The following is a 24181-nucleotide window of genomic DNA, read 5'->3' as shown; positions in this document are numbered from 1 at the left end:
GAAGACATGAATAGACATTTTGCTGAAGAAGACATACAGATGGACGGCAGACACATGAAAAGATGCTCAACATCACTCATCATCAGGGAAATGCAAGTTAAAACTACAATGAGATAGCACCTCACACCTGTCAGAATGGCTAAAATTAACACAACACAGGAAACAACAGGTATTTGTGAGGATGTGGAGAAAGGAGAACCCTCTTACACTGTTGGGCTCTCTGGAAAACAGTATGGAGGTTCTTCAAAAAGTTAAAAATAGAACTACCCTATGATCCAGCAGTTGCACTACTAGATATTTACCCAAAGGAGAAAAAAAATACTGATTTGAATGGATACATGCACTCTGATGTTTATAGCAGCATTATCAACAATAGCCAAATTATGGAAAGAACCCAAATATCCATTGACTGATGAATGGATAAAGAATTGGTACATATATACAATGGAATACTACTCGGCCATCAAAAAGAATGAAATCTTGCCATTTGCAGTGACATGGATGAAGTAAAAAAATATGCGAGGGCACCTGGATGATTCAGTTAATTAAGCATCTGCCTTTGGCTCAGGTCATGATCCTAGGGTCCTGGGATCCAGTCCCGGGTCAGACTCCCCGCTCAGTGCAGAGCATGCTTCTCCCTCTGTTCCTCCCCCTAACTCATGCATACGTGTGCTCTCTCTCTCTCAAAAATAAATAAAATCTTTAAAAAAAAGTAGTATGCTAAGTGAAATAAGTCAGCCAGAGAAAGACAAATATCATATGATTTCACTTGTATGTGGAGTTTAAAAAACAAAACAGATAAACATATGTGGGGAAAAAGAGGCAAACCAGGAAACAGATTCTTAACTATGGAGAACAGAGGATTGCTGGAGGGGAGGTGGGTTGGGGGATGGGTGAAATAGGTGGTGGGAGTTAAAGAGGGCACTTGTAGTGATGAGCCTTGGGTGTTATACATAAGGGATGAATCAATAAATTCTCCTGAAACTAATATTATACTATATGTTAACTAACAGGAATTTAAATTAAAAAAAAAAACAAAAAAGGAAAAAAGGTCATATTTAAAGGTTTGCAAGCAGGAGAGTGTACAATAACTTCAGATTTCACAAGAATGGGCTAAGTAATCAGGAAAAGACCTCTCCATTATACAGTACCGCTACAACTCTGTTCCCAATACTAATGTGTGGGTGGTTTCTTATACCACCAAGTGGCTCTTGGACAGTACAGGTGCTCTATAATTCAACTCAATTCTGACACTCTCTACTAAGGAATAGCATCAGATTAGAGGTTCCAGTGACTTCTCTTCAGGTTTAATTAATTTGCTAGAGCAGCCATAGATGGTTATGGGATAGGTTAGATTGAACTCAAAGAAACCTTTTCTTACTAGATTACCTATTTATTATAAAAGAATAAAACTCAAGAACAGCCAGATGGAAGAGATGCTTAGAACATGACATGGGGAAAGGGCATGGAGCTTACATGTCCTCTCTGATCCTGCCTCTCTCTCCAAGTCTCCATGTGTTCATCAACCTGGAAGATCTCCAAACCCAGTCCTTTGGGGTTTCTGTGGAAGCTTCACTGCAAAGGGATGATTACTTAAATCTGACCATTGGCAACTGATTTAACCTCCAGCCCTTCTCCCCTCCCTGGAGGTCAGTGACAAAATTTGGTCATCACATGGTTGGCTTTAATTGGCAACCAACCCTTATCCTCTGGGGTCATCCAAAAGACACCTCATTAACATAACAAAAGAAAACTTTTCCTCTCTCTTCACAGGAAATTCCAAAGGTTTTAGGGGATCTTTGCCAGAAGGAGTGAGACCAAATCTATGTCTTTTTTTTTTTATTAAAAAAATTTTTTTTAAGTTTTTTTTCTAAGATTTTATTTATTTATTTGACAGAGATCACAAGTAGGCAGAGAGGCAGGCAGAAAGAGAGGGAGAAACAGGCTCCCTGCTGAGCAGAGAGCCCGATGCAGAGCTCCATCCCAGGACCCTGAGACCATGACCTGAGCTGAAGGCAGAGGTTTAACCCACTGAGCCATCCAGGTGCCCCTATATTTCTTATTCTAAATTATAATATCATTCCCCTAATAGAGTAAGGGAAATCTCCAAAGGCTAAAAGTGTAGATGGAACTATAACCAGAGTGTTAATAATAGCTGACACACATACAATACTATTCTAAGTTTTTAATTTATCTTAACTCACTTAATCCTAACAACAACCTTATGAGGTAGATACTATTTTGTTAAAAAGAAACAATAGGTCAAAAATGGAGTCACTTGTACTGAGCCCCATGCTAAGACTTGTGTGAACCAAGAGTTAATACCTAACCTAATCGTAGTTTCAACCTCTCCCATGAATGTCTTAACCAGTCAGTCTGGAATTCCTACTCAGCACTACTGAGGCAATCTACCTGATAGACTCCCTCTATTCCCTAAAGGAAGGTGACCTTGTCTGAAATAATCCACTCTTGTTCTCCTTCTGCATATAAAAGCCTCCCATTTTGGGGCGCCTGGGTGGCTCAGTAGGTAAGTGTCTGTCTTTGGCTCAGGTCATGATCCCAGGGTCCTGGGACTGAGCCCCCCATCAGGCTCCCTGCTAGGCGGGAAGCCTGCTTCTTCCTCTCCCACTGCCCTACTCTCGTCAAATAAATAAAATCTTAAAAAAAAAAAAAAAAAGCCTCCCATTTCGTATAGGTCCATGGAGCTCCTTTCTGTTTGTTAGATGGAATGCTGCCCAATTCATAAATCAGTGAAATGGGTCAATTAGATCTTTAAATTCACACAGTTGAATTTTTTTAAAACAGATTTGGTGGTGGAGATGGAATCCGAAGTAAACTTTTGGTAGCATTCAGAGACAATGAGAAACAGGAATAGTACCCGTAAATCCTTCTGAGCTCTGTCTTTCTTGTGGTTTCTGTGGGCCCTAAGTAAGCTTCTCTCAGTTCTGAGTTCCAATGTCTTTGCATCAAGCTGCTTATTTAATTGGCTTTCTGGTCAGGTCCACACTGAGAGTTCCTGGTAGTTCAGGTTGCAATTGTCATGTAATTGAGGGAAACCCTTAGCCCCTGATTCTGTCCCAAGATCCAGGTGGGAACTGCTGGAGGGAGTTCACAATTCCCCATTTATCTGGAGCCCACTGGTCCATAGTCCCATTTGTTGAGGTATACTTGTTCAATCCTACCCCCATTCCAACTTCCAAGGTGGGAACTGGTGTTGCAGAATGGGGTCTTCTGTCGGAAAGAATGCATTAACATTTCTTGGTTACTGTCAATATATTAAGGTGCACACATTTGTCTTCTTTTGTGTAGATAAAGGCTATTGCTAGTGGGAATCTTGGAAGCTGCCACAAAAGTGGCAGGCACAAGCCAAGCATTTGAAAGCTGTGAGAGTGATTGCCACCTAACCTGAAGACTCCTGTGTTGGGATAAGTTGGTTATGGAATAGCTTAGATTGATACTGGGTCGTTCACCAACCTCAAGAAAATTTCCAATTGGAAAATTTCCAATTTGCAATGAGGTACACTGTAAAATATCACAGTTTCCAACCCAGTGCCTTGACCTTATCGGGTATTATATCCAAGAGATCCAAAGGCTTAGATAGATAGTTAGAGCCTTAAACTCCAACGAATCAAATGTGCCACTTTTCTGCACACCTGGCTATTTTATATCTAAGAACTATTTGGTCCCCAAAACTATAAATAGCTACAAAAGTGGCAAAATCATACTAAAAACAATACAGAATTACAATGGCCATTATGGGGAAAGTTCCAATTAGATAAGATCATTCATTTAAGGGGTGCCTGGGTGGCTCAGTGGGTTAAGGCCTCTGCCTTCAGCTCAGGTCATGATCCCAGGGTCCTGGGATCGAGCCCCGCATCGGGCTCTCTGCTCAGCAGGGAGCCTGCTTCCTTCTCTCTCTGGCTGCCTCTCTGCCTACTTGTAATCTCTGTCAAATAAATAAATAAAATCTTAAAAAAAAAAAAAAGTCATTCCTAGAGTCTTCCCTACCCACATCAATTGGCCTATTATTCAAACACGAAAACAAAGGAAGATGATGAACTGTGGTAGACTTTATTTTTTATTTATTCATTTTTTAAAAAGATATTCTCTCTTTACTTGACAGAGAGAGAAAGAGAACACAAGCAGGGGGAGCAGGAGAGTGAGAAGCAGGCTCCCCACAGAGGAGGGAGCCCAATGTGGGGCTCTATCCCAGGACCCTGGGATCATGACCTGAGCCAAAGATAGATGCTGAACTGACTGAGCCACCCAGGTGCCCCTGCAGCAGACTGTAAAGTCCACCTGGAAGCTTTCTTCTTGTGGCATTCCAGGTTCCATACAATAAATGAGATCACCCAATCTGCTCTAGCTGCTCTGTTTGTAAATGGATTATCTCCTGAGATTAGTGGATTGATAAAAAAGCAGAAAATAGGATGGAAGGTTACCAGTTTGAGTGAACTTGTGACACAGTGGAGTACTCTGAAAGGACTTTGTAACAAGACTAAAGTCCACCAAGCTACTAGCCTTACAGATAGAACAGCTCCAAAACTATGCACTTAAAATAACACTTGGACACGCCCCCCATCGTACACATCTAAGGGTCCATCATCAAAATGATGGCCTAAGGGTCAATATTTCATTTGCAATCAACTGGGACACTGGGGAAAAAAGGGTCTCCAAGACTCCTACACAAACTCCTCAACACCAACTCAAATGAAGTAAGTCTGTAGTCAAAAGCTGATAATCAGAAGTTGATTTAAGTTGCAACCCAAATCTTTGAGGCATTAAAAGCAGTTGTCCTTGTCTTATAAATCTTTACAAAACTAAAAAACAACTTGGATTCAAGTTCTTTTATAACTAGTAAGTTTTGTACTGGCAGGGTCCTGGGATCCTGGGATGGAGCCCTGCATGGGGCTCCCTGCTTGGTGGGAAGCCTGTTTTTTTTTTTTTTTCCCCTGTCCTACTCCCCTGCTTATACTCCCTCTCTCTCTCTCTCTCTATCTCTGTCAAATAAATAAATAAATAAAATCTTTAAAAAACAAAACAAAGCCCCCAAAAGCAACCAGAATAAAACTGCCTGTGTGGTCTACAGGACCTTAAAATTTTACTGGCCTCCATGATTGTTACCTTTCCAGGCCTGACTCACAGATTCCAACGGGAATTATCAGGAGGCATTCATGATTCAGGATTGGCTTCCTTTGTCAGGGCCCTACTTCCCTGGTCAGTAGTGAGTACAAATGAGACTATGGTCAGGAATTTCTCCTTAATCTCAAAATATTAGAGAGTCTGCTGCTAAAACAGTAGTTGTCCAACAAAAATCCTTTGACTGTCTGGCCAAAGTTGTACTTAATAATAGGATAGCCCTTGATTACCTTTTAGTCAAGCAGGGCGATGTCTGTGCTCTGGCCAACGTCACCTGCCACAGCTGGGTTAATACTTCAGGAGAAAGTTGAAACTCAGTTACATAAGATCACTGAGCAAATCACTTGGCTTAAAAAGGTGTCTCCTTCAATGGGGTCTTTCTTTGACTTATTTGATTTTGATTGATTTGGGTCTTAGGGACCGTGGCTTTGAAGCATACTCCGGACATTGGGAATTATCCTGCTTGTAATAATCAAACAAATCTCCCTGCACTGTATTCTCTTAAGATCTTTAAATATATGTTTGCAGCCACTAACCACCAAGCAAGTGATCTCCCTAAGACTGGAACATCAGAAAAGGAACAAAGAGAATGGCCAATTTAAAGTGAATGTCACAGTGATTAGGCCGAAACATCACAACATACAGATACCACACCCAGGATCAACAAAGACTCTGAGAACTTCAGAGTGATAGCTAGGAGTGGTGCTAATGCCTTATATTTTGGTTACATTTCTCAGTTAAGCTGAGAGTCTGATCCAAACGGGTTAATTGTTAAAAAGGACCGGCAAGCCCCAAATGGAGTAACTGTGCTAAGCCCCAAGTCAGTAAAGGAAGACTTAATGTGTAACCTAATGGACCTCTCCCAGGAATGTAATCTTAACCAGCTGATCTGGAATTTCCTGGTCAGGACTAGTGAGTTAATCCACCTGACAGACCCTTTTGTCCCCTAAGGAAGTTCACCTTACCTGAAACAATCCACTCTCCCCTTCTGCTATAAAGGCTTTCTGTTTTGTACTGTTTTATTTGTTCGACAGGATGCTGCCTGATTCATGGATCATTGAATAAAGTCAGTTCGATCTTTAAATTTACTCAGTTGAATTTTGTTTTTAACGTTTGTATCCTCATTTTACAGATAAGGAAGCTAAGTCACATAACGATTAAAGAAGACATAAGGTACATGGTACAAGGTACATGGATGTCGAACCAGAGTCCCAGAAGAGAAAAGAGAACACACTCGAGGAAAGGCAACTTGTGAAAAGACAATGACTGAATATTATCCAGAACCATAAAAATCATAAATCTTCAGATTAATGAAGTATACCAATTCCCAAGTAGATCTCTAAAACTACACTAATACAAAAACATAATAGCTAATATTTGTTGAGTGCTTAAGAGTTAGGCACTATTATTCTAATATATATATATTATATACTAATATAATTAGTATTATATATATACTAATATAATTAGTATATATATAATAAATATATATACTAATATAATTATATAATTATATTATGAATTATATAAATTATATCATTAACCGTCACAGCAACCTTATAAGATAGTCCCTGCCATTATCCCCAGTTTGCAGATAAGAAAACTGAGACAGAGAGGTCAAGTAACCCTTCTAAGATCACAGAGCCTGCAAATGGTTGAAGCCAGGATTGAAACTCAACTATTTGATTTTGAAGAATACGCCTTGCGCACCAAGAAGAGAAAAAGTTTTCATGTTACTTTATGCCCTACATTTTAATGATTAATCGTACATCTTAATAGTCTATGTCCTTACTACAAAGTGTGGTCCATGGACTAGTGGCAACAGCATGACATGACACAACGCTTAAATATAGAATATCAACTCCATTCTAGACCTACTGAATCAGAAGCTGCGTTTTAATATGATCCCCAGGTGATTCACACACAAAACTTGAGAAGTGCTGTTCTGTATATTCCCAAGCCCAATCCTCTTACAATATACTAATAAAAATGCCTAACTTTAACTCTTTGATGCAATTGCTTGTAGTTTTCTGGCATTTTACTGCAAACTCCCCTAGAGCAGAGACTGTGTCTATCTTGATTATGACTGTGTGCTTAGTGCTTGACACGAAGCTGGGCACAGAGTACATTCTCCATTACCAGTTTGGTTAGATAAGTAAACAAATATTGGCAAAAAATTGATAGGTTTTTGTTTTTTTTTTTATGGGAACAAGAAAATATGGTATTGAATTGACCTGTTTCTTTGCTTTGTTTAAGTTATATTTTAAAAATATATCAAATTAGTTGATATTGGTAATGCTCTTGAATTGTTCTCAGTTGAAATTCAATGCTATTTCTTCTGTTATATTGAAATCAACGCTAAACATATTATTAAAATAATTAGGTGGAAATTAATTTTCGGGTCACCTGGGTGGCTCAGTGGGTTAAAGCCTCTGCCTTCGTCTGGGGTCGTGGTCCCAGGGTCCTGGGATTGAGCCCCACATTGGGCTTTCTGCTCAGTGGGGAGCCTGCTTCCTCCTCTCTCTCTGCCTGCTTCTCTGCCTACTTGTGATCTCTGTTTATCAAATAAATAAATAAAATCTTAAAAAAAAAAAGAAATTAAATTTCATTTCCTCCCCCAGAAGGTATGAATAGCATTCAGCCCTTTCAGTTTGATGATATGATGATATATGATGATTTTGGGGTGCTTGGGTGGCTCAGTCAGTTAAACATCTGTCTTCAGCTCTGGTCATGATCCCAGGGTCCTGGGATCCTGGGATCAAGTCCCACATCACACTCCCTGATAAGCAGGGAGTCTGTTTCTCCTGCTCCTTTTGCCCCTGCCCTCTGCTTGAGCTCTCTCTCATATGCTCTCTCTCTTTCAAATAAATAAAATCTTTTTTTTTTAAGATTTTATTTATTTATTTGACAGAGATCTCAAGTAGGCAGAGAGGCAGGCAGAGAGAGAGAGGGGAGGAAGCAGGCTCCCTGCTGAGCAGAGAGCCCGATGAGGGGCTCGATCCCAGGACCCCAGGATCACGACCTAAGCCGAAGGCAGAGGCCTTAACCCACTGAGCCACCCAGGAGCCCCTCAAATAAATAAAATTTTTTAAAAAAGCATATAATGATTTCAAGAGTATAATAGTAATCAAAGGTAAATTTTCTTATTTCTACTTCTTAAATAAAGAAGCTATATGGTGATAAAAAGAAATGCCCTCACATGTAAGCATTCCAAACATCCAGAGGAGAAAGCAGATGGGTTTTCTGTGAAGTCTTGGGCTTAGTCAATTTCATTTCCTGAAGTTGCTCTTCAAATTGGTGTTTATTTGCAAAACATATTGTGTATGGAATTTTGATTTACTGAGCTTCCCTCTAATTTTGCTTTCGGAAGACAAACATTTTGGCTTTTCTTTGCTTATGTTGTGTCCCCATAGTAATTGTCAGAACTCTTCCTCAGCAACAAACCCACCACATTGACCTCAGCAAGACCAAAAATGTCTTACACAGAGCTTGTCTTATTTTGTACACTCCAAAGGGAATGTTCCGCTTCAGCAGTTCTTAGAGCTAAATATCATGAGCAAATTAGTGGGACAGACTATTTTATGAACTTCAGTACTTGGAAGCCCTTCATAGCCTGTGACTAACCTCTACTGCCCACTGCCCCCCTCTCTACCTTCTGGCTTCAATCACTCTCCACTTGTCACTGTCCCCCGTACACCCTTCTCTTTAATGTCTCTACCTTAGGCCATGATGTTACTTCTGCGGGGCCTACAGAGAAAGCAAGAATATAGAGAGAACATGGGCTTTAGACAAACTCAGATTCATTAAAAAAAAAAAAAAAGATTTTATTTATTTGAGAGAGTAAAAGAGAGAGAGAGCACACATGAGCAGGTGGGGGGCGGGTGCAGGTTGAGCAGAGAGAGAGGAAGAAGCAAACTCCCCCCTGAGCAGGGAGCCTGATGCAGTGCTCGATCCCAGGACTCTGGGATCATGACCTGAGCTAAAGGCCAATGCTTAACCAACTGAGCCATCCAGGAGCTCCTCAGATTTATTTTTTCATTCTGTGATTTTGAGCAAGTTAGTTAACTACTCTGAACCAATTATAGATCAGAAAAATAAGCGATAGCAATATATAGGGGTTAGGACTGTTGTAAGAACTAAGTGACGTAATGGTAATAATAGTAAACATTTAATGAGCACTTATTATGTGGCATTATTGTGCCAAGTGCCTGTATTATTTGAATTAATTTTTAAAAGATTTTATTTATTCATTTGAGAGAGAGTAAGCAAGAGAGAGAGCATGAACAGGGGGAGGGGCAGAGGGAGAAGCAGACTCTGCATTGAGCAGGAACCCTTACGTGGGGCTCAATCCTAGGACCCCAAGATCATGACCCGAGCCAAAGGCAGACACTTACCTGACTGAGCCACCCAGGTGTTCCTTAAATTAATTTTTATATTAGCAGGATACCTACCCTTTGAGTAGCTCTTCCTGTGTTGTGAAAGGATGAGTCTTTTAAATATAACTGTCTTATACACTAAATTGTTAGTTCCTCAAGGGCTAGGACATTATCTTCTTATTGCTCTTGAAATCAAGCAAACATGGTGCCTGACACAAAGCAGGAGCCCAGTGAATGTCCGTTTAATGGATTGATAGTATGGCATTGTTGATAGTTCAGCTATTTCTACACTGTGATCTTTCTTCTCCAAGTATCAGGTATTCATCTACTAAAAATCCTATCTTGCAGAGTTATTTTGAATAATAATAATGTGCCACAAAAAGACATGGAGAAAACCTAAATGCATATTGCTAAGCAAAAATAGCCAGTCTGAGAAGGCTACATACTCTATGATTCCAATTCCATGACGTTCTAGAAAGGACAAAATTATGGAGACAGTAAAAAGATCAGGGGTTTGCAGGAGTTCCAGGGAGTGTGTGTGGGGGGGAATGATTAAGGGGAGTATGGTGAATTTTTAGGGCTGTGATATTATTACAGATGATACAAAGGTATCCCTCCTTCTGCCTCTCACCCTGCTCTTGTGCTCTCTTTCTCTCTCTCTCTCAAATACATAAATAAAATCCTTTAAAAAAAATTTTTTTTAAAGATTACTTATTTATTTGTCAGAGAGAGCACAAGCAGGGGAAGTGTCAGGTTCCCTGCAGAACAAGAAGCCCAATGTGTGACTTGATCCCAGAACCCTGGGATCATGACCTTAGTTGAAGGCAGATGCTTAGCCGACTGAGCCACCCACATGTCCCAAAGAGATGCTTTTGGATACAATGTGACATACATAGGTATGCACAGAGGAAGCATATCTAATCCAGTCTGGGGAGAACAAGTGGCTTAGGTGGGGTAGTCTTACTAGAGGAAGTTATGCCTGAATTGAGTCTTAGAAATAAGCAGATATTAACCAGACAAGGAAGAGAGCAGTGTGTAACAGGAGACCTCCATGCATGATCAAAATACAAAGGAGTGAACATAGTAGTCAGGGAATTGTTAAGTAGTTGAATATTGCTGTGGGCAAAAGAGAAAAGGCTGTTGGGACCTCAGGTAGAGCTGACAAGGTAGGGAGAAGAGGTAATTAAAAAGAGCCTTGGTATATCATGTTAAGGGATCCATTGAGTGGGCAACAGGGATCCCCAGAAGAGACAGCAACAGAGAGACCGGGTAGCCAGGAGGAAGATTGAGAAGGCCCAGGGTTCTATTTTTTTTTTTTTAATATTTTTAATTTAATTTAATTTGTTTAGGCCCAGTCTTTTAGACTCAACCCCTTCTCCTTATCATGCCCTTAGTCCCCATGCAGTGCTGCTCCTACCACTTAGATGGTTTGTTTTCCTGGAAAGGTCTAGGTGCTGGCAGCAGGCGAAGATTTGACATTGAAAGTTTTGACAGCCGAATGGAGACGATGTGGGGCATGAAATGGAAGCAGAGAAGATGAGTGTTTTCTCAGGCTGCTCATGACCCATTGAGGGTGCTTTTCTATGACACAGACACTTTCCACTTCAATCTACTGCTCATTGGCTCAATCTTCAGGATATCATCTCCAAAATCCCAGGAGAAGAAGTAATTGAAATATTTAAGGAATACCACTATCACTATTTTTTCCCTCAGATATCTTATCAACCACTACATGTGGTTAATATAAAAACTGAGCAGCAGGGCACCTGGCTGGCTCCTTTGGAAGAGAATGAGACTCTTGCTTTCAGGGTTGTAAGTTTGAACCCCATGCTTGATGTAGAGATTACTTAAATAAATAAATAAAGACTTAAAAAAAGAAAAACCCAACAACTGAGCAGCAAGCAGAAGCCCACATGTGTAGGAAAAAGGCATAAAGGCAAGACTAGATGATCCCAAAGATAAGCTGAACAGAATTTCTAGCCCATAGTCTGGCTTCAGCTTCCATGAAGTATATAAAAGACATTTCTGGGGTGCCTGGGTGGCTCAGTGGGTTAAGCCGCTGCCTTCGGCTCGGGTCATGATCTCGGGGTCCTGGGATTGAGTCCCGTGTCGGGCTCTCTGCTCAGCAGGGAGCCTGCTTCCCTCTCTCTCTCTCTCTCTCTGCCTGCCTCTCTATTTGTGATTTCTCTCTGTCAAATAAATAAACTCTTTATTTAAAAAAAAAAAAAAAGACATTTCTGGAGAAATCAGTGGACAAGGTCTTGAGTGAGACCTGGGAAACATACAGCTTAATAAATTGGGACCACTGGCAGGTGGCCGACATATAGGGTATCTGGCAAGACTCTGGTGAGGTTGGGGGTGGGACAGAAGGCTGCTCTTCATTTTTTGCTTCTAAGTTCACCAAAGCTCATTTTCAGTTCTGGAGTAGGTCAAAGTAGAAAACTTTTTGACATTTAATGAGTGTCCCCAGCCTCGCTGGGCCATAGGTCACAGTGGGGTGGGGGTATAGGTGGGTAGAACAGAAACCCCTATGGATAAATCAAAACAAATATAAAAAACAATCTGGATCAGGATCATTCAGGCATTCTAGTATCAGATTTTAAAAAGTGGTCTAATGGCAGTTGACATCTTAATGATGACCTTTTTCAATGCATCTTCTCTCTTGAGTTACAGTGGTCCCATTTGTAGCTGTTGCCTTCTATATCTGGTATATAGCTAATGCACCATCATTTCGAGGACTCACTTCACCTATTTCCTTACTTGGGTATAGTTTCCTATAATCTATACCTTCTTCTTTCTTGGTTTATACTCTTTTTCTCTTTTTGATTTAGTATGTCCTCCCTCCCTTAGCTTCTTAAGAAAGGGTTCATGGAACATAAGGTTTTTGAGAATTTATTTGTATTTCTTTCTTTTCTTTTTCTGTAAGTACAAAGCAGTATATTAAGGCAAAAGTACACTCTCAAGGTGTGAGAGCTGGTAGGTTCCACAAGGTAGAAACAGCCCCCTTTTTCTTGATTGACAGTTTGGGTATAGAATTCTATGTAGGAAATAATTTTCCTTCAGCATTTGGAGGCATTGTTCTATTGTTCTCAGAATTGAGGATTCAGCATTGCTGTTAAGAAGTCTGAAGTCATTCTGATTCCTTTTCCTTTGTATATGGTTTTTCTCTTCAAAAGTTTGGAGAATTTTGCCTTTGTGTTCAGTATTCTAGAATTTCATGATGATATTATTGGTATGTGTCTGTTGATATTCATTGAGCTAGGTCTTTAGTGGACCTCTTCTCTGGCAATTTAGGTCCTTCACTTATCTTTCATGTTAGAGGATTTCCTCCTCTGTTTGGTAATCCTAGTTACTGCTCATTTTTAAGGATGGGATAACAGAAAGCAGTTTAGACCTATTGACCATGAACACTGCTGAAAGGTAATGCAAGTAGGGTCTTCGTTGGGGAATTCTATCCTCGCCCCATCCCACTCCATAGCACTGTTTTTTAGGGATTTTTCTTTCCCCCTTGGGCTAGTCATGTTTCTTAGAAGTCTTCTCCCATCTTATGTCTGAAAGGTAAGGCTTGATTTCCAGTACATGAAGAATTGGGAGAGGTTGTGAGCAGTTAGTACATCTACATTAATCAATTTCTGTTTTCTTATTAGAGTCTTTAGCTTATAGAGCTATCGATAAGAAGTGGTACACCTCTACTTCAGTTAGGGGAGGGGAATGGGCTGTTACCCCATGCAAAAAGTCAGTGAAGAGGATATAAAAGTGGTACTACTTGTCAAGATCAAGATCACGGTCTACTGACTGAGCCAGTCAGGTGCCCCTCTCTGCATGTTTTCAGTAAACTCTGCTGTCATTTCCTTTCTGTTCATGTTTCGTTTCTATCCTGCATGAAGTCAAGGACCATCTTGGCTTGTCCTGCGGGACCTCCTCTGGGTCCTCCAATCCAGCCAGCCTGCATCACAACCATTCCCTTATTTTAGTCCTCCTACATCTTCACTCCCTCCCTATCCAGAGGATTTTGCAATGCCACTAAGTTAGCATTTGGTTTTATCAGGTCTGCCAAGCCCTTTATCACTGCTTTCTAGCTTCCAAAATTCTGTTGCTATTATTTCTTGCTATTATTTCTTCTCTCTCTCTCCCCATCCTTATGAGCTTTAGTGGAGTTCTAGAAGGAGTTGGGTTAGATATGTCTGTTCAATCTATCATTTCTAACTGGAATTGACTGTGAAACATTCTAAAAAACTAGGATTCATTTGTCTAACAAATATTGGGTGCCTACAATATTTGGGGCACTTTGATAAATGCTGGAGATGAACAATGACTTATCTTCCATCATGATGATTGATGCTGTAAGGTAATGGTTTGAGAAGAAAAGATCCCTTTCCTTGCCCTGAAATCAGAATTTTATTTTATGATGATTACTCTATGCTGGGTTTACTTGGTCAGTTTCATAACTAATTCTAATTTTTTAAAAAAGATTTTATTTATTTATTTATTTATTTGAGAGAGAGAGAGAGAGAGAGTGTGTGTGTGTGTGTGTGTGTGTGTGTGTGTGTGTGCGTGCACACACAAGCAGAGGGAGCAGCAGAGGGAGAGGGAGGGGAAAGAGTTCCAAGCAGACTCCACACTGAGCACAGAGCCTGAGGCAGAACTGATCTTACAACCCCAAGGTCACGACCGGAGCCAAAACTAAGAGTCTAATGCTTAACCAACTGAGCCACCCAGGCACACCCTGTAACTGGTTTTGATTTGAAATCACATCTAGAATCCTTGGATCATTTCTGATGTCATTCACCCATTGCCCCTCCCCGACCCTAGCTGTCTTTCTGAGTGTCTATAGGGTAATTTCCCTAATGTTTAGTTCCAATACTGTATGTGGTGTCAGGGCTGACTTGCCTTAAAGACCAAAGTTCATCCTGAATACTGCCTGGGCAAAGATCAGGTGCCTCAGGTACTGATTGAAGGACAAGTATGCAGTTGTCTTAACAGAATCTTTACATACCCTTGATTGTGTCTCTGTTCCTTGTGGGAAGTTATTCTAAATCTTGTCTTCAAAGTTTGGCAGTAGGCTTTAATGATTACAATGGTAGAAGGATGCTAGGAGAGAGGTATGACGTTTATTGAGTGTCTACTATGTGTCTATTATGTGCAGGCAGTGGCCTTTGTACTTCACATTTAGTAACTCATTTAATGTTATTCCGTAATAAATCAATGAGTATGGTACTATTCTCCTGGAACAAAGCAAATTAATGCAAACACTTGTCATTCTCTTTTCAGTCTCCTTGCTCAGACTTACTACTCCGATTCTATATTTCTGTGTTCTATTTTAAAAAATCTCTTGAAACTAGACATATTTACACAAATCACATGCCTATGAGGGTGTGGATATGTTGATAACCTTAGTCCACCTCATTTTTCTATTTCCAAGACACGAACTGCTTACATCTAACAGCCCAGCCCAGTGCTCTGATGGCAGGTTGGGGTCCTCGTGGAACAAGAAGAGGTCCCATCAGGACCAATCCCAATGGGCTCAACAGGTACCTGTTGTTTTTGCCTGACATGCCTGAGTCTACACATGAAAGATTTTATTTGAGAAAACTTTCTTCTGGCCTCCAAACTTTGTCCTGGCACTTTGTTTGAATGGATTGTGTTACTTGATATTTCTGGCTCTGCTTACTGATCAGAGTCTAGGATGAACTGGAAAAGAAAGAAAATGGGCTCTGCTTGTTACTGGTATCTTACATTGACAAGGAACTTAAAGATCTCTCTAGACTTCTTAATCTTGTGCCTTGAGTTAAGAAAATCACACATTTAGGACAGCTATAGTAATAGTGATATTAACAATAACACCTTATTTTTGCATTCAGAGTTTACAAAGCAGTGTTACATGTACTAGTTCCTCTAAATGGCCCTGAATTTGATTTTCTTTAATTTATTACTGTGTGATTCATAGATTATTTGTAAATGTATTAATGACTAACACAATAAACATGTTCTATCGACCAGCAATTTCCTAATCTCAATTTAAAGGTATAGTTTTTATACCTTTATATTCCCCATCCTCCCTCTTTTTGCTATAATAACACCTGAAAAGATCTGTAGAACAAGGAACTGTAGCAAACAAGCTCTTTGAACCTTAAAAGCAATACCTTAAAACAGAATCATAAAATCTCAGGAAGGGAAGAGATGCTGAAGGTCAGCAGATTTAACCTCTGTCTAATCCTGTTCCACATTAAAATATCCTCCCCTGGGGGAGGGCTTTGTTCTGCCAGAAAATATTTTGCATTTTCTAGGTAGAGCATTGCCTGGGACAGAGGGCAATTTTCTGCAGGAGGTGGGAGAATAGGAGGCAGTGGAGGATTTGGAAAAAGAGGAGAGAAGGTTGAGAAACAGGAATTGCCTTAGGGAGAGAACACAGAAGGCATTGACCCTCACCAGCACTCTAGCACAGTTGGCATTGTGCAATACATGGAAGGAAAAAAAAATAGACTTCACCCTTAAGGAGGTTTACCTTAGGTGTAGGAGGAAGCAGTTAAATGTAGGGTGTGGCAATGAATCACCCCTTGAACTCTGAGAATTTGACTAATAAGATAAAGGCAAATATGATGACACTGGATGCAAGTGCTTTTAAGGGACCAAACAACTAGTAGTAGGCCAGGTGTGATTTGTCTAGAGCAGAACTAGAGAATTCCCTTACCTAAGCAAAGAATTTATTGACCAGTTGGGGAGGTTGCAAGTTAAGACCCCAAAAGTAAGTCAAATGTAAGACTCCTAATCCCATTCGAAGGAGACACCCACATTCAGCATGGGGAGAAGTTCCCAGTTGGGGAGAGAGCCTCATAGGAGACTGGAAGTTTTGTACCCAGAACTGCCCACTACCCTTTGCTGTGAGTCACCCCCTTAACAACAACCCTCTGCATGATACTTGGTGTTGGAAGGTGCATCTCTGATAAGGGAACAGAAGGCAAGCTGAGGACAAATCAGAAGCTGACACCCCACAACGCCCCCATGGGATATATGTGACATTCCTCATACACTCTGGGCTGCCCTAAAGGAAAGGAAAAACAAATAGTTAAATTTACAGAGATCACAATCCTGCAAGATATGAATCTCCCTCAGTTTTCAAATGTCTTGGCAATCTACAAGAACAAAGCATTTCTATCAATACCCTTGCTTCCAGAAGGAAATGTAGATACAATTAAATATCTTTATAACCAGCAGCCAGTTGACAGATATTTGAAGCGGGCAGGGTGTAATGTACTTCCAGGAAGCTCCCAACTATCTTCATATTAATGCCTTACCAGAAGGAAAACAACCTTAACTTGACAATGGCAAGGCCTCAGGTATCCTGGGAGTCTTCTTTAACATATGAAAATCCTTTTGAAAACCTCTGTTTTCCTTACCTCCCAACCCCAATATAATCAGCCAGCCCTCACCACTCCAGGTCAACCGCTCTTTCTGCCCATGGGTCCTGTCCCTGTGCTTTAATAAACCTCCATTTTGCACCAAAGACTCAAGAATTCTTTCTCAGTCATTGGCTCCCAACTCCACCCCACCAGACCTCACCTATATTCCAAAACCACATCATCTCCTCTGTGAAGTTCCCCTGAACGTGGTCCCCCACCTTCCAGGTAGAGTTAACCACTCCTTCCTCTTGTTCCCCAAAACTAGATTTGTCTCTTGGGAGGTGTTGAGCCAAAAGACTCAACCAAGCCAAAGAATGGGAAAAGGAAGGGTTTTACTGGCAGCAAGTAAAGGAGAACACCAGGGATCTTTCCTAACGCGGTGTCTCCCCAATGGCAAAATCAGGGAAGTTTTAAGCTAAGGGTGAAAATGTAATCATGAAGGAGCTTGTACAATGGGGAGTACAGCATGGAACTGGAGCAAAGTTCCTCTTCAGACGACTCAGTCCAGATCACAGTCACCAGGGCTGGCAGGAGTCAACACCATCAATTTGAGTGAGGAACAGGTAGGGCTAGGTAGGGAGAGATAGGTCAGGGGCTATGGGATCAGGTTAACAAAATTAAAAATGTGGGAGATAGAAGGAAACCAGAGATAAGGGGAAAAACCAGAACATCCTGTCCTACGGGTCAGAGATGGGGTCTTGTTATAATAGCTACTTATAACCAACCAAGATTACTGGATCCTAAAAAGGAAGTAAGCCATTGAAGGTGTTATCACTAGTCCTTACTCAATGGTGTTATCAATAGAGATGTTAAAAGGATTTAAGTTCCCCGGTTAGCTTTCTATAAAAGACCATCCCTAAAAGCCCTCAGTGGCAACCCTATCCGGACCCCTCTCACTACTGAGAGCTTTTCCTGCGTCCTTCCTTAATAAACTTCTATTGCTTTACTCACTCTTCTTTGTCTGGGAGATTCATTCTTCAACTCCCTGAGACAAGAACCTCAGCTCTCAAATTCTCTGGCTCCTGTGGGCCTGGTATCTGAGTGCTCAAAGGGGTTTCAGTCCTGCAGAGATAACTCAAGAGTATGCATCCGGTCAGTCTTCACTCTTGAATATGATTAAGTTCTCTCCTGGCCTGATAGTGGCTTCTTGTTCTTCCATTCTTTCCCAAGATGGCAGGGGTCCAAAATGACCTTTCTTATGTTGAGAAAGCTATGTCTGTCTTTGTTTTTCGGGGCACCGCTAGCTCTTTCTGCTTGCAGGAGCCTCCCTTGAGATATTTCATTCCTCATTCTTGAGGGGTCATGGGCGGAGGTCAGTCTTCTGTAACTGCTTCCTGCTGAGTTTCAGTGTTGTGGTCTCCCTGGTTAAAGAAGTGAAATTCTTCTCCTGCTGCTCAAGCTAGATAAGCTTATATTATCCACTGGAGTGTTCCTTAAAGGTTCTTCAAAGAACAATCTGAAGTTGAATTTGTTACAATCAGGAAGTGACAAAGTTTACTAGGAGTCTAGAGATGTAGGAGTCGAATAGGAAGAGTCCATCATTTCTAGTACTTCAGGGCACCTTACATTTGATGACTCAGGAATTTAACTCTCCCTGGGTAACTGGATTTTCTGAGGAGGAGCCTGAGATCTGACACCAGTTCATAGCTGTAGTCTGTTTCATCCCCTTCTTTGTTGCCCAAGAGTGGTTCAGCTGTCTTTTTACTCTGGAATGATGGATCCAAGCTTTTATTCCCTGCAGGTTAAAGGAAGAAGGGGTGGTTAACGATACTAAATAAGGCCCATTCCATAAATGCTGTAGTTGATCTGAGGGGGTACCTGTTTTCCATGTCTTCAGATACACCCAGTCTCCTGGTTCATAGAGATGACTTTTTATTTTGTGGGGGCTGGAAAGCTTAGGCTGGCATGGTGGCTCAGTCCAGTAACAGCTTTCCCTACCTGTATCATGTGTTTAATAGTGTTTTCTGTTTCCATGTCTATTTCAGGCCACACCCATGGGCATGACGTAGGCAGGGAAATAGACCATGCATCCTAGGAAAGGATTCCCAGACATACATCATTTCAAAAGGACTGAGTTTTAACTTTCCTTTGGGGGCTACCCTCATGTGGGTTAAAGCTATGTGGCAGATTCAAAGCTTGATATGACTTGATAAGCAGGTCTGGGGTGTCTAGTATCAGGGTTTGAAATTGGCCTAGTTTGTCATCTGTTAGCTAATTATGGCCTTTGGCATTCAGAATTTGTCTCACTTGATGGGGAATCCACAGAGTTAAAGACTGCCCCCTAGTAAGTGTTTCTGCCCCTTATATCAGTAAGCAAGGAGCCACCACTGGCCTGCAGGCATGGTGGCCCTCTAACTGTTTTGAAAAGTCTGTTATGACTCTCCTCATATGTCCCCACATTTGGGTGAGGACTCCCAAGGGTAGTCCCTGTCTCTCATGGATGGATTGATGGTTCAAAAGGCTTTGAGAGGTCAGAGGTCAGGAGGGCCTGAAGCATCAGAGCTAAGTAGTAGTTCTTTTAGTTTTTAAAAGTCTTGATCAGGGATGCTGGGTGGCTCAGTCAGTTAAGTGTCTGCCTTTGGCTCAGGTCACAATCCCAGGGTCCTGGGACTGAGTCCCACATTGGGTTCCTTACTCAGCAGGGAGCCTGCTTCTGCCTCTGCCTGGTGCTCCCCTGCTTGTGCACTCTCTCTCTCTCTCTCTGACATATAAATAAACAAAATCTTTAAAAATAAATAAAATAAAGGTCTTGATCATTTTGGCCGTCCCATTCAAAAGGGTCAGTTTCCAGTGTCTGCAATTATTCATGAAGGGGCTTTGCAATCAGACCAAAGTTGGGAATCTATATCTGGCAAAATCCTACCATTCCCAAAAAACCCCTCACTGCTCTTGAGTGCTGGTATATGGCTTGCTTTCTGCCCTCTGGGAGTCTCCCCTGTCTTTCAGAGATCAAGCATCCTAAGTATCTGACCTCTGTCTTAGATATCTGGACCTTTGTGTTGGGCTGGCTATAAGAATGTCATCAACATATTGGGGGACTGTCCCCCTTTCTAGGTGTAGTCTTGTCAAATCTTGACTCAAAACCTCTCCAAACTAGTGGGAGAGCTTTTAAGCCCTTGGGGCACAACAGTCTAGCAATACTGCTGCCCCCCCCTTTTTTGAAGATTTTATTAATTTATTTATCAGAGAGAAAGGAGCACAAGCAGGAGGAGTGGCAGGCAGAGGGAGAAGCAGGCTCCCCACTGAGCAAGGGGCCCATTATGGAACTCAATCCCAGAACCCTGGGATCATGACCGAGCCGAAGACAGATGCGTAACCAACTGGGCCACCCTGGTGTCCCAATACTGCTGCTTTTGATACCAGTGGGGATCTTCCCATTCAAAAGTAAATGGTTCTTTTGAGGCTTCATCTGGGGGTATAGAGAAAAAAAGCATCTTTAAGGTCCAGAATGATATAAAACCTGTTATCTCTCAGGAGGTGAGTGAGCAGAGTATAGGGGTTCGGGAGCAAGAATGAATATCCTGTGTAGCCTCATTATTACCCTAAGACTTTGGACAAATCAATATTTTTCTGTTCCTGGTTTTTTTTTTTTTTTTTTTTTTTAAATAGGTAATTTTGGGGTGTTATAGGGAGATTGGCAGGGTCTTATCAAGCCTTGGCTTAGCAATCTATTACAAGTTTTATTTCCTTCTTGCCTTCAGTCTAAGGAGATATTGTTTAACTTTTGGCCAGCAATCCACTGAATTTCTTAAAACCTTTATAGGTTGGGCATTCACAGCTCAGCATATCTTCCCTCCCGCTTAAACTGGTCAAGTCTGTGGGCAGGACTAGTTTCCAGCATGGGAGGATTCTGAGTAAGGAGTGCCAGAGGTGTACCCCTCTGTGTTTTGGTACATTTATCACAGCTCTACCTTGGTTTAGATATATAGTGCCTCCCAACTTGACCAGCACATTTTTCCCTAACAGAGAGATCAGGCATTCTGGACTATACAAGAAGTGTTTTAAAGTTTTTTGAACATATTTCCACAGGTCAGAGGCTCAAAAATTTTCTTGTATTTCCTTTTCCTGACACCGCCTAGATGTTGCATTGTCTCTTGCAGAGGGGGCCCTTTTGGGTAGTCAACACTGAGAATGTAGCCCTGGTATCCAGCAAAAATTCAATCGGCTCTCCCACTTTATCTAAGGTGACCCAGGGCTCCTTGGGGCCATAGGGTTGAGGAGCCAACTGGGGAGTTCCCAGGCGGTGTCAATATTCTTCCCCAGTCACCAGGAATGGAAAGAAAGAGGGTTTAGCTTGGGTCTTTCCCATCTGGGGACAGTCAGGATATCTCCTCTCCCAATATCCCTCCTTTTTACAGTATGCACATCGGTTGGGTCCCAGCTTTGCGCGTGGCTTCTGTATCCCACGTTGGGGTAGGGGACGCTCACTCATTGTGTCTTCTTTTCTTCTCCTGGGTCACCTGAGGTGATCTGCAGTGCCACTGCCCACACAGCAGCTTATTTCTTCATCTTCCTGTCTTCTTTTTATTCCTCTGCCACATTTCGGTTTTTGAAGACCTGGAAGGCCACCTCAACCAGTTGGGAGGGGCAGGTGTTAGGTCCTACTGCAGTCGTTTGAAGTTTGCGGTAATGTCTGGAGCGCTCTGAGACAAGAGATAGTGTTTGGTTGTTTGTTTTAAGATTTTATTTATTTATTTGACAGAGAGAGACACACAGCAAGAGAGGGAACACAAGCAGGCGGAGTGGGAGAGGGAGAGGGAGAGGGAGATGGAAAAGCAGGCTTCCTGCCCAGCGGAGAGCCCAATGTGGGGCTCGATCCCATGACCCTGGGATCAAGACCTGAGCTGAAGGCAGACACTCAACGACTGAGCCACACAGGTGCCCCAGAGATAGTGTTTACTTTCGTAGCATTTCCTGCGTCCTTCAAGTCCAGGGTGGTCTATTGCCTAAGGCATTCACTAACTCTTTCCAAAAAGGCAGAGGGATTTTCATTCTTTCTTTGTTGCATGTTTCTTACCGTGCCTCAGTTAACTGGTCGAGCCACTGCAGCTTTTATACCTTTGAGGAGCAGTTACTTGTAATGTTCCAGCTTTTCCACACACCCCCCCAACCCCTCCCTCCCAGGCATCTGGGTCCCAGTGAGGGTCAGTGGTTGGTGCCGAATGCTCAGCAGATCCCCAAATCACACCGTCTGGCTAGGTGACATGCTGCTTGTCTGCTTCCGCCTTAGCTTTGAGCAAGGAAACTTGCCTTCTCTTCCCCTGTAAGTAGGGTAGTTAATAGGCTTTGAATATCTCGCTAAATGGGGTTATGGTCCATAAACATAGTGTTCATCATGTTAACAAACCCCTGCAGGTCGGCCCGAGTCCTTGAATATTTTGCTTCCAATTGTGCAGGGTAGGAGGTAGAGAAGGGTAGGTACACGCATAATGATCAAATTTCCTTCTGGGACCTGCCTCAGAGGGCAGACATTCTGAGTCTGATAAGAATGTCCACTCCTAGTACCGGTGGGGCTGAGCACTGTGAGCTCATCATTAGGTTCTCCTTTTCCTGAGTAAGGTGGAGGTGCTTTAGATGATCAAGAGAGTAAACAGGGAGTGGATCTAGCAGTGACTTGGGATCTGGAGGACTTGCAGGTGGGGCCCAGAACTGGGGCCCTGTTCTAAATCCCCCACAAAGGGAGCACTAACGGATCTTTAAGGGGTTCCTCCCAAACAGGGAGCATGATCTTATTCCCTGAGCCAAGTAGTTGAATATATTTAAGCGCATATTTCTTCTGCAATTCCTTACTTTGGCAAAGGGCCATAAAGCATTGTACATAAGGGATCACATCCCATTTTTCTTCCTTCCTACAAAGTAGGTTTAATTGGAGTATGCTACTATAATTTAACAAGACATTTTCTGGCCATTTTTCCTGGTCTTCTAGCAGGTATTGTGGCCAAGCAGTATTACAGAAGAAAACAAGTTGTTTCTTCATCACTGGGGTATCTCCAAAAAGCTTCTAATGACTCAGGATGCACCTTAGTAGGCTATGAAGGGGATTGACATCCAAATTCCCATATCCTTAGATCTCTGTTAAAGATTTGTCTCTAACTACCAAGACGTTTGCAATAGGGGTTTGTAGAGACACGGGTTTGGCTATTCTTAGCACACCGAAAATTTGCTTCTCTAGAGAGTTGGTAAGTAAGCTCTTCCAATAGATAATTTCAAAGTGTGCATTCAGGTTGCTCAAGAATACTAAGCCAGTCCCCTCTCTCTCTCTCTCTGCCTGCCTCTCTGCCTACTTGTGATCTCTCTCTGTCAAATAAATAAATAAAATCTTAAAAAAAAAAAAAAAAAGAATACCGAGCCAGCACCTCTCTACAATTTCTAGACAGATAATCTCCAGAATCTGAGATTTATCTCACTGCGAGCTTTAAGGATCAGGCATCCCTGATCAGCTTCCCAGACTTGGAAAGACTAGGATGTCCTACAATCCCTCAGGTTCTCCAAATGTACCAAACCAGAGAGCTGTGCAGACCCCAAGCCCTTCCTTTACCCACTTGAGATAGGGGTAGAGACCTAAAGTCAATTTGTGGGGTAATTGCCACTCACGTTTCTGAAGGAACCCTCTAATTAAAATGTCTGGAGCTGCCGCTAAGACCGTTCAGTGAGTCTAGGTGCACAGATCTGATAAATCAGGCTCCGAGAGGGATTCTCTTACGACCTTCCCTGAAGGTTCCCTAACAACACAGATGAGTTTGGACAGTTGAACTCCCACTCCCACTGCCCACTGTGTCGCCTGTGGAAGCTGGAGAAACTCAAAGTGGTTAGGCAAGAGGTCCCATCTGGGTTGCTAGATTTGTTACCTGAACCTGGGTTTGCCTCTTGGTAGGTGTTGAGCCAAAAGAAACAACCATGCTAAAGAATGGGAAAAGGATTTACTTGTAACAAGAAAAGGAGAACACGAGGAATCTTTTCTAAAGCAGTGTCTCCCCAACAACAAAATCGGGAAAGTTTTAAGCTAAGGGTTCATGCATATTCATGAAGGAGCTTGTGGAATGGGGAATAAAACATGGAATTGGGGCAAAATTCTTCTTAAGGTGACGTAGTCCAGATCAAAGTTACTGGGGCCGGCAAGGGTTAGCATTATCAATTCTCTGGCTCTTGTGGGCCTGGTATCTGAGTGCTCAAAGGGGTTTCAGTCCTGCAGAGATCACTCTAGAGTGTGCATCAGGTCAGTCTTCACTCTTGAATATGATTAGATTTTCTCCTGGCCTGATAGTG

The sequence above is a fragment of the Enhydra lutris genome, unplaced genomic scaffold, assembly GCF_002288905.1.
Source record: "Enhydra lutris kenyoni isolate GAN:26980312 unplaced genomic scaffold, ASM228890v2 scaffoldscaffold3, whole genome shotgun sequence".
Classification (NCBI taxonomy): Eukaryota; Metazoa; Chordata; class Mammalia; order Carnivora; family Mustelidae; genus Enhydra; species Enhydra lutris.
Note: the sequence above shows the minus strand (reverse complement) of the source record.